Below are 9,861 nucleotides of genomic sequence, written 5' to 3'. Positions count from 1 at the left end.
GTTGGCTGGATGTCTTTTGGGTGGTGGACCATTATTGATACACACTGGAAACTGTTGAGTGTGAAAAACCCATCAGCGTCGCAGTTCTTGACACATGCAAACCGGCACCTTCTATCCTACCCTGTTCAAAGGCACTTAAATCTTTTGTCTTGCCCATCGCCTGAATGGCACACAAACAAAAAAATCCTTTAACCTGTCTCCTCCCCTTCATCTACACTGATTTTGAAGTGGATTTAACAAGTGACATCAGTAAGTGATCATAGCTGTCACCTGGATTCAAATCAAATCAAACTTTATTTGTCACATGTGCCGAATACAACAAGTGTAGACCTTACCGTGAAATGCTTACTTACAAGCCCTTAACTAACAGTGCAGTCTACAGTATGTCATGGAAAAAGCAGGTATTCATAGTGTTTTGTACATTCAGTGTATATTGCTGTATAGTTAACTTCAAAAGACAGATTTAAAATAAACAGAAATAAAAGGTACTATACATGTAACAAGATGTAACAAAACGGTGTCCTGCACTTCTGTTCTCTCCATATGGTACCAATTTTGACGTTAGTCTTTATTTTGTGTCTTATCAATGTAGAATCAATGTTCTATGAATTGTTTGTATAGTATGAGAAATCCTACAAGAAATAAATAATGACCATGAAATAAGATAAAATGGTAGGCTACTCTTTTTAAAACTTGTTTCTCTGGGATATCTTTGAACGTACAGTGAGTAACAGTAGGCTGACTTTTAAACAGAATATCAACTGTGTAAAAAATCGATTCAAAGATGAGAAACCTAAACTAGCACAAAATACAGGTATATATTATAGGCCTATTTGATTGGCTAACTCCTATCTAGATCGCCAGGGAAACATTTGAGACATTGTATTGGTTGAATAAATCCTCCGTGGGCGTTGTTATACTGTACTACCGGGCGTGCTGCTGTCACAGCTGCAACTGTCGCAACGTGGGAAGTTGTATTTACCGAGCAATCACCTTCATAGAAAGCTTATGGATTTCTTTGCTGAACCTAACGGCAGGTAAATAGTGATCTTGTCAACAGAAATAAGCTTTCTTAAATGTATGGCGTTTTTGTTTTGTTAATGTTGAATGGTTTTATAGTAAGATCAATGCTCTTGGACCATTGCGTGATTCATGTTTTATGTTCAAGTTGCACGGTATTGTAACCTAAATACTGCAATAATGTTGCACTGTTGAATTCACTACTGAGATAATGTATAGCTCTTATTCTGATATGGTGCCAGCAGAGCCAAGCTTTGATGCATATTTCAAAGCTGTAGTCATCCATGCACAATCGATTGTTCTCAGAGTGTGCCTTTGTATTTTGGGGTTGAGAGTTACAAAAACTCATTACAAGATTACTGCATATTTTGTTTGGTTCCAGTCTTTTACTGTAGCTGTTTAAGTTTTCCAGTGAATGAGAATCAGGTTAATTCTTTATCAGTGTGGCAGTGTGGTATTACACTTAGATAAGGTAACGGAGAGTTCAGAATCTACCACACTGTAACCTAACCAGTTTGATAGCGACTCATACAGATATCCCACTCACAAACTATGCATTCAGTATTTCATTTTTTATTCATAGACAGTCGTAAATGAAAGGAATATGGATGCATACAGAGTAGACATGGAAAGAAGTTGTTCTATTTTATGTTTTTTGTTCTATTTTTACTCTTTATTAAAAAGCTCCTTGCCAACATGCCTGTTCAAACACACTACGCCCTAACTGGAATACACAAAGGACAACAGTTTTTTTTATCTCCTGAGATAACAACAGTATGATAACAATGCCTGATTGAAGCTCTGGCTCTGTGGGCGATGTGTGTTTTGTATTGGTGAGTCTAAAGCACAGATGTCCAGGGTGCATTTCCTCAAGTTTCCTTGTTTTAGATTCAGGTTTCCTGGTCGTTCTGGGTAGTTCTGGGATGAATGGTGGCCTGGTCCCAGATCGGTTTATGCTGTCTTGCCAACTCATATGGTCAACAGTCAACAAGACAGCACAAACAGATCTGGAACCAGGCTAGATGTGTGATTGGTTGTTGGTGATGTTGTTTGGGCAGGGTTTCGAATTACTCATAGATTGTTGCTGGCCATTTCCAACAAATGTAATTACAGTGTTACTAAACCGGTATAAGAGCAACTTAAAGATGCACTATGCAGAAATCGCTCCATTTCCTGGTTGCTAAAATTCTAAGGGTGGGACGCACCAACATGGATTAATTTTAATAGTTCGCCTAATTTCAATTTATGTGACAAAACAAGCAAGTATATTGTAGAGAATCATTGTACCATCTAAACCACTGTGAAATATATTTTCCATATCCAAAAATAATGTATTTTCAGCTGTTTGAAGCTGGTGTACAGAACCTAAAGTAAGAGACGCAAAAATGAAATTTAAGAACAGGAAGCATAGAAATAGCGCACGTAGAACAGATCTACCCCTTCTTAGACTTGTTTCAATGTGAATGACAGATCTATAACTCACATTGCTATGTTAATTTTGTCAGGTCGCCCAAAAAGTTACAAATTGCAGCTTTAATGTATGGTTAAAGTGTTAATTGCTGGATCAATGTTCATATTCCGTGAACTTATGTGGGTTCCCAAGTTTATATTTTAAATGATTTATAGCGGTGCTCTGATTTGTCATGGGAGTGCCCATAAACCCTGGCCACTCCTGAATCTGGAATCTCAATGGTATGGCCCATTGGCTTGGGTCTTCTGTATGGGATGCTGGTAGTGTACATAGCTGAGGAGAGCTTAGGCAGTGTCATTATAGGTAAAGCCCTCTGTCTCAATGGGTTTACAAAGTAGCAACCCAGGAGTCACTGGGTCGAAACACTCTAAGTTTATGGCATGCCTATGTTGATATAAATCAAGAGTGGCCCCAGTGGGAATATGGTAGCCTTGGTGCCAGTCTGTTCCACTGTGCCTGGTTTCCTTATGGAGAGCAGTAACAGACTGGCACCCAGGCTAAGAGTCTGGCATTAGAAATGAAGATTTTGCCTCCTTGTTTAACTGAAGAATTGTAAATTGAAACGCTACCTTACTCACGGTCTAAGCCTGACGCTATGAGCACATTGGTGGCAGGCAAACCGCAGACACACTTCAGCTCAAACGCACTTCAGATTTATTTCAACAACACACCACCCGTTTGTTTTCCTAAAGAAGAAAATATAACAAAGGGCCACACTTTTGGCACCGCCGTGTGCAAAGCCTCCTGGGAGGTTGTGTCCACAATGGCTCGACATGCTCCCTGCCAAGTGTGTGTGTGTGTGTGCGTGTGTGCGCGTGTGTGTGTGTTGCGACCACGTCTAGTCTGATGCCCTGCGTACATCCTGTCCCAGTGGCGGATAGATTGCATTACGCCAAACAACCTCCCTCGATAAATGTTTACGTGGTCATTATAACATGGCTTATAATGACCACGTACAGCAGCAGTGTATGTCAAAACCAGCCCTACTAGAATCTACAAAACCATTCCTTAGACAGTCGATGGAAAAAATGCAATTTATGCTTAGGCAATGTACAACACCACTAGCCTGGAATCCACAAGCACACTTGTTACTGAGTTGTCACAAGGCTCTAGTTGTAGCTATGGTAACAACCTTGATTTCAAGCCTGCATTTTAGCTTGATTAGAACAGGTTAAGCGTTATATTTCCCGTTAAGGAATGAATGGGAAACCGTAAAGTGCAACGCTCTTATCACTTTGATAAGAGGGAGGCCATACACTTTTGATATCGTGCAAATGGTATCATTTCAAAACCTTGTTGTAAATGGTTGTAAAAAGCATAGTCATGATGAACCAGGATGAAAAGTAAGTTCTGTACTGTAGAAGACCTACAGTCTGTAGAAGACCTACAGTACAGAACTGTAGAAGACCTACTGTACCGAACTGTAGAAGACCTACAGTCTGTAGAAGACCTACAGTACAGAACTGTAGAAGACCTACAGTCTGTAGAAGACCTACAGTCTGTAGAAGACATACAGTACAGAACTGTAGAAGACCTACTGTACAGAACTGTAGAAGACCTACTGTACAGAACTGTAGAAGACCTACAGTCTGTAGAAGACCTACAGTACAGAACTGTAGAAGACCTACTGTACAGAACTGTAGAAGACCTACAGTCTGTAGAAGACCTACAGTACAGAACTGTAGAAGACCTACTGTACAGAACTGTAGAAGACCTACAGTCTGTAGAAGACCTACAGTACAGAAATGTAGAAGACCTACTGTACAGAACTGTAGAATACCTACTGTCTGTAGAAGACCTACAGTACAGAACTGTAGAAGACCTACAGTACAGAACTGTAGAGGACCTACAGTACTGTAGAAGACCTACAGTACAGAACTGTAGAAGACCTACTGTACAGAACTGTAGAAGACCTACTGTACAGAACTGTAGAAGACCTACAGTCTGTAGAAGACCTACTGTACAGAACTGTAGAAGACCTACAGTACAGAACTGTAGAAGACCTACTGTACAGAACTGTAGAAGACCTACAGTACAGAACTGTAGAATACCTACTGTACAGAACTGTAGAAGACCTACAGTCTGTAGAAGACCTACTGTACAGAACTGTAGAAGACCTACAGTCTGTAGAAGACCTACAGAACTGTAGAAGACCTACTGTACAGAACTGTAGAAGACCTACTGTACAGAACTGTAGAATACCTACAGTCTGTAGAAGACCTACAGTACAGAACTGTAGAAGACCTACAGTACAGAACTGTAGAAGACCTACAGTCTGTAGAAGACCTACAGTACAGAACTGTAGAAGACCTACTGTACAGAACTGTAGAAGACCTACAGTACAGAACTGTAGAAGACCTACTGTACAGAACTGTAGAAGACCTACTGTACAGAACTGTAGAAGACCTACTGTACAGAACTGTAGAAGACCTACATGTACAGAACTGTAGAAGACCTACAGTACAGAACTTACTTTTGATCCTGGTTCATCATGACTATGCTTGTGGAAGTTGAATAGTTGCCATGGCTATAAAGTGTCATATTTATTTTTGGTTAGGTTTACAGTAGTTTTTGTGCGTGCTTGTGTGAACATGCGTGCATGTGCATATTTGTGCGTGCATGTGTGTGTAAGGTACTGTACAGTACAGTTGGCCCCTGAGTGCTGGTGCCCAAACAACAACCACCTCAGGAGTGACATCCTCAGCTGACCCTCTGTACAGGGGCTGACCCAATTCACACCTACAGACCCCCCTGGGGACCCCCCCTTTACCCACCCTCTTCCTCCGGTCTTCCTCAATCCAGCCTGATGGTTTTAGCACATGGGGCATAAATGCCTGCCTCCTGTGTGTGTGTGTGTGTGTGTGTGTGTGTGTGTGTGTGTGTGTGTGTGTGTGTGTGTGTGTGTGTGTGTGTGCGCGTGCCCATGCGTGGGTCTGACGCAATGTGATAGGGGGACTTATGGAAGCTTAGCCCGGGTAGAGGGCCAGAGGGTTGCAAGAGTCCAGTGGTCTTGAAACACTTCCTCACATTGTTCCTGCTGTGAATGCAGGAAATATCCTTGATTGATATCCCCCCTCATACCAGCAGCATCTGAAATGCCACCCTACTCCCTATATGTAGAATGCACTACTTTTAGGACATAGCCTATGTTTATTTTCTTACAGGTACTTCTACCGCTGGTGGAGGAGAATCATTGACCAGTTTATCTTGTATGGGTTATGGTTACGTAAGGTGTGAGGGGTTGTATTTAGATTATTGCTTAGTTTGATGGAGAGAAATACTGTTCAATGGTGTCACTTTTTGATTTTTTTCTGTACATGATGCCTTGTTTTTTATGGAAATGATCGAAGAACAACATTTGCTCTATTTGCTGCTGGACTGGTTTCCAACAAAAAAACCTTTGTAGTGTTAGTTTGTGATGTGCGGTTTTAGCGTTTTTCGTCAGGAATCTTGTTGTGGACGCAGCTCTGCAGCGTGGTCACAAGCTGGCACAGCCACAAAGTCATAAAATCTGTTTTTAAACTTAAAAACCTTAACCACACTGCTAAACCTAACCTTAAAGAACATTTTTGTTTTCATTCATTTTTACCATATAGCAAAGTTTGACTTGCAGCTGGCCTGTCTAAGGGGAAATCACTCAGTTCTGCCTCCAGGATAAGACTCTTGAAATAAACATCAACTTGCTTGTGGCGTGAGGCATTGCTCAACAACATATTGTAGCAACACAATTTAAGAGTTACTTTAACTGGGAAATTTCTTGGCTTATGTCATGAAAGGAATGATTTACCGGACTATTTTGACACTGTGCTTGCCTGGTTTTTCAACTGTGACATAATAACGACTCTACACGAGACTAGTTCTCGAGGTACTTCCCTGGGTTTTGTACACAGGTACATGTGAGCCTACAGTATTTATATTGTTTTGCTGCTCAATGTCCTTACATGGGGATTTCAAGCCACACGCACACACACACCTCATCCTCCGTCATCCCCCATCCCCTCCAATTACTATATTCTCTCTCTCTCTCTCTCTCTCTCTCTCTCTCTCGCTGGCCCTTCCTGTTTTCAGAGGAATTACCATTGCAAACTAATTCATATGACCCAGTTCTACAGACTGAGGCTCTACAGGCAGATGTTAACAGGATTCCTCCAACCTGCAGTTGAAACAGAGAGCAGGAACTGAGCAAGCTCTGTCCTGTAAATCATAGGCAGGGCTGGAAGAAGGTCGTTTACTTTACACTGCCAGGCTGTGGTATGTCTGTGTCCTTGTTGTCATCCGCAGGAGCATACCAGCAAACCCTGTTCATTCCTTTACTGGGTACTGCCACTCTACATATTTCTATCAGAATGTTCCAAAACGTTGCATCCAGGTTGTTAGCTATAGCTAGCTAATGAGACCGTTTGTTTAGGCTACACCTTGTCATGTTAACGGTCTGGTCCGCAAGTAGCCTAGTTTTAGAACGGCCAGCGATATGCTTTATGAATGTAAAATGCAGCCCGCCATTGCACAATAGAAAGAAAAAAAATGTAGCACCGGTATTATGGGTCATACAGTATCTTTTGAACGGTAATCTCTCAAGTCGTTTTCTCTGAGGAAAAGAGGGAGACTTGGCTACACTGGTTACAGAACCTGGCTATGAAACGCAGTGGGAGGGTTGAGCGAGACTACAAATTCAAAGACAGCCTACTTTTCTATACTCAAAGGAGAGAAAGTCATCGCTAGACATCGCTAATTTCGTAAAGCAGCTTGTGTTTCTTAACTAGGCAAAGGGTAGCTAACTAGAAGGCCGGTGGTTAGCTTCGAGGAAGCAACAGAGTCGCCTGCGCGATGTGTATAATCGGAGCCGGAGCAGAGCCTGTCTGCCAACACTCATCGCTTGCTCCCCCACAGCTCACCAGCTGATGTAGGCTGTGTGTGCGCCGGGTGTGGTACTGCTGAACAGAACTGCGCCGAGCACCTGTGTTGCTAAGATTAATTGTGCTTATCAATGAAAAACTCTCAATCTCTTCAAAAACTCTTGTCCAGCCCACTTATTAGTCAGATTTTAGTCACAGAGATTCGTCTCATCTCGTTTTAGTCAACTGAGATTGTCTCGTCAATTGCCACTGAAAAATAGGTGTTTGAAGAATATTTTTGTCACTATTTTTGTTGACGGAATTAACACTGTTATCAAGGCACAAGGTGAGACCCAAATGCAGACACAGGAGGCAGATGGTTGGAGTCTTACAATGTTTATTAATCCAAAGGGAATGGTCGTGGACAGGCAAAAAAGGTCAAAACCAGATCAGAGTCCAGGAGGTACAAAGTGGCAGAATGACTCGTGGTCAAGGCAGGCAGAATGGTCAGGCAGGTGGGAACAAAGTCCAGAAACAGGCAAGGGTCAAAACCGTGAGGACTAGAAAAAGGAGAATGCAAAATGCAGGAGAAAAGGGAAAAACACTGGTTGACTTGGAAACATACAAGATGAACTGGCACAGAGAGACAGGAAACACAGGGATAAATACACTGGGGAAAATAAGTGACACCTGGAGGGGGTGGAGACAATCACAGGAACAGGTGAAACAGATCCGGGTGTGACAACTGTACTGTACATGCCATTTGCTTTTCCAAATGTTACACTGTCTATACACACCACGTAAATATATTTATATTCTGGGTTTTGAAACTGCTCACTCTAATATATCTACTTGGATTGTTAATTGATTTCTTGTTTTAGAATCTTTTTTTAATTAGATTTTTTTTTCTAGACTTTTGCTAAACTTTGATTTGATTGATTTGATTTGAATAAAGAAGCAGGAAAAGACCCTTCTACAATCTGTGTGTTTGCATAATGTTTTTCCCGTAAACGGATTACAATGACTAGGCCTATTAGACTAAAGTTGCCCAGATCATAAATTAAATCTCAGCCATGGACTCTACACCTGTATAGTTCTGCACAGTAGTTTTTATAGAGTGCGTGTGTGCTCGTGCGTTCATGAGTGTGTGTGTTTATGAAAACCTTAATCATACACCTGAGTAACCCTGCACGTACTGTAGGGCGTTTATAGGTATGTGATCATGTGAAAGGGGCGTGGCTAGCTGGGTAAACGCAGGTGTGACTGAAGTAATGGGAAAGGGTTGTAACCGGGCAGAGAGATTATCAAACCGGATAGGTCGGATTACTGAGCCCTGAGTGACTCCACTCCTGCAGTATCGATCAGATTTATACAACTTGCTTTGCTTTTGTCTTTGTTATGGGAAGTCATTGTGAGTGCAGTGCCCTTAAAGAGTGAATTACTGCATACAAATATTTCTGGTCTTCAAACTCTTTTCCTCCTTGAGGATCACATCTGTTTTTAGCCATGTTCCATGTACAATTATACAGTCTGATCAGGGTATGTTTGATTGTATTGTAGCACATTGTTTGTGAGTGTTCATGTCCACTTGAGGCCTGGGGTTTTGTGGTAGTAGAGCACTCCCCTCTGCAAACTTGGACTTCAGTCTTGTACTTCTTTCTTGAAGTACAAGCTTTTACCATTGGTTTTGGCTACTCTTATCAAAAGCTCCAAATCTCATCCACAGGCAGAGCTCTAGTTGTGTGCCACTTGCAACACAACATCAAACATCAAATCTAGACGATATACAGACCTAGAAGTGTCTACAGATCACTCATTGTTGCGACACGTACACTTCCTCCCTCAGTTTGCAAGGACATGAATAATTAGTGCAGAAACTGACCTTTTTGAATTTGCCTACTATTTTTAGGCTCTTCATTTGGCAATGCATGAATGAAACCTCTGGGGCACACACACACACACACACACACACACACACACACACACACACACTCCAACCTAAATATAGCCTGTTGAGCGTGGTGCAACCCTACGCATTCACACAGAGAGGAAATGTCTCAGGTCCTGTCCTCACTCCGCACGTTAGGTGTTAAAAAAAACAATATGTTAGTGTGTCTGTGAGAGACGGAGGGTGTTGAAGAGAGAGAGTGAGGGAGGATGGAGAGAGAGAAAAGGCGAGGGAGGGAAGGACAGAGTAGAGAGAGAGAGAGAGAGAGAGAGAGAGAGAGAGAGATGCATCAGGAACAGGAAACGTGTGGTCACTCAGGCAGTTACTGAGTTGCTGAGGCAGCTCTGTTGTCCCTGTTGCTGTCAGTCCCTGTGTCGTGCTTTATTGCGGGGATCAAGTTTAAATCCCCTCCAACTAAACCTCCATTTTCTACTGTAGCCTCAGGAACAACCTCAGGGCAGCCTGAGGAAGAGGGAGAAAGAGAGGGGAAAAATGCAACATTAAACGCAGTTCAAACAGGTTGCTGCTGTTACCTTGCCCCCAAACGTCCTCCTCACTTTCCTCCTCCCCCTCTACCTCACTCTCTC

At 42.2% G+C, this 9,861-nt stretch overlaps 1 protein-coding gene across 3 annotated transcripts in view; it reads left to right on the top strand.

The window, feature by feature from the left end:
- Window positions 1-918: 918 nt before the first annotated feature.
- The window catches only part of pik3r6 (phosphoinositide-3-kinase regulatory subunit 6), a 28,913-nt gene continuing 19,970 nt past the window's right edge, over window positions 919-9,861 (top strand). For all 3 annotated transcript variants that reach the window (XM_014130897.2, XM_045691203.1, XM_045691201.1), the window contains exon 1: window positions 919-1,037. The gene's annotated coding sequence lies outside the window, so the exon portion shown is untranslated. The remainder of the gene's footprint in view (window positions 1,038-9,861) is intronic.

Source organism: Salmo salar, chromosome ssa12 (assembly GCF_905237065.1).
Source record: "Salmo salar chromosome ssa12, Ssal_v3.1, whole genome shotgun sequence".
Classification (NCBI taxonomy): Eukaryota; Metazoa; Chordata; class Actinopteri; order Salmoniformes; family Salmonidae; genus Salmo; species Salmo salar.
The sequence above is the reverse complement of the archived record's forward strand: the minus strand, read 5'-3'. Positions and strand labels throughout refer to the sequence as shown.